Source organism: Charadrius vociferus, unplaced genomic scaffold, assembly GCF_000708025.1.
Source record: "Charadrius vociferus isolate BGI_N301 unplaced genomic scaffold, ASM70802v2 scaffold266, whole genome shotgun sequence".
In the NCBI taxonomy this organism is placed as follows: Eukaryota; Metazoa; Chordata; class Aves; order Charadriiformes; family Charadriidae; genus Charadrius; species Charadrius vociferus.
Window position 1 is genome coordinate 3,588,059 of NW_009649114.1, and position 1,251 is coordinate 3,589,309.

The 1,251-nt window shown below is 56.6% G+C and overlaps 1 protein-coding gene across 1 annotated transcript in view; it reads left to right on the forward strand.

Annotated features, from left to right (window-relative positions):
- SCUBE3 (signal peptide, CUB domain, EGF-like 3) overlaps positions 1–1,251 on the forward strand; it is a 37,044-nt gene that overhangs the window by 24,588 nt on the left and 11,205 nt on the right. The window lies entirely within an intron of this gene.

Sequence of the window (1,251 nt, forward strand, 5' to 3'; positions counted from 1 at the left end):
AAGCCCTGTGTGGTTGGGGGAGCCAGGCCGGCTCGCGCCAGGCTGGGAGCAGCCCCCGGGCTGCCGGCACCGCCGAACAATGCCGCTCTCCCGCAGCCTTGCTCCAGCGCCTGGCCCCACGCCGTCCGACCTCCGCTGCCTCGCAGGTACCCCTGCAGCCCCCGTGCAAGCTTTTTGCAAGCCTATAGGACATGGGGGGTGGTGGTGTCTGTCCCTTTGCAAAGGGGTTCGCCGTGGTGCTGCAGCCGTGCGGGCTCAGCTCCCACCCCATGTGCGCCCTGGGGCAGCGGCTGCATCCCGAATGGGATGATGTGTAGGGCTTTGCAGCCGAAATCCCTGAAGGTGCAAAGGGAGCCGGAGGGGAGATGGGTGCTGCAGCGCTGGAGGAGGCTGTGAGCACGGTGAAGCATCCCCAGGGCACCGTGCTCCCCGCAAAGCCCCGTCCTCCCCGGTGCAGCCGCTTTCCCGGCTCCTCCACCGCCGTAAGCAGCGCCCGCACCGAGCCCATCGTCTCATCCCGGCGGCGACCCCCTTAAATCAATCCTCCCTGGGCTGCTTCTGCAGCAGCTGCTGGAACAAAGGCTGGCGTTCAATAATTCATCGGTCTTCCAGAAAGTTTCCCTTTCCTTCGGCGTGGTGTCGCCCACACCACGTTCTTCGTCCCGGCGCCGTGGGGGGGGGCGGTCCCGGCAGGGCCGGGCTGTGTGCGGTGCGAGGACCTGGCTGGAGGAATAGTATCTGCAGAAATCCCTCCCTTTGCCGTTAAGTTTTGTAATTGTGCTGGCTATTAATTTCATAAAACGGTCCCTTTTGTTCTCTTATTATGGGACATCATAAAAATAGCAGCGGCAAGACGAGCACAGAGCGATCCCAGCTCCCTCGCCCTGCGGCAAATGGTTGGATGCTTCAGTCATTCCCACCCCATGTGGTGCTCGCAAAGAGCGGGAGAACCTGGGATTTGCTCTTTCCAAGGAATTTCTTCAAGGCATTTTCATCTTGGGTTCCTTGAAGCTCAAATGCCTCATTTATCCAAGCAACCAGCCTTCTGAAAGGAGTATTTTATTATCCTTTGTGAACAACTTAATGCACTTCAAACCATTGTTCTGGTGGTTAGGACCGAAATTGAGGATTGATCTCACAGGGAAGCTGTCAAGCTGAAGATGCTTCATTTAAATTAGTGTCCCTTCTAGTCCTACCAGAAACAGCTGACTTTGATAAAACTAAAATAATTAGCTTTTTTTTTTTTTTTTT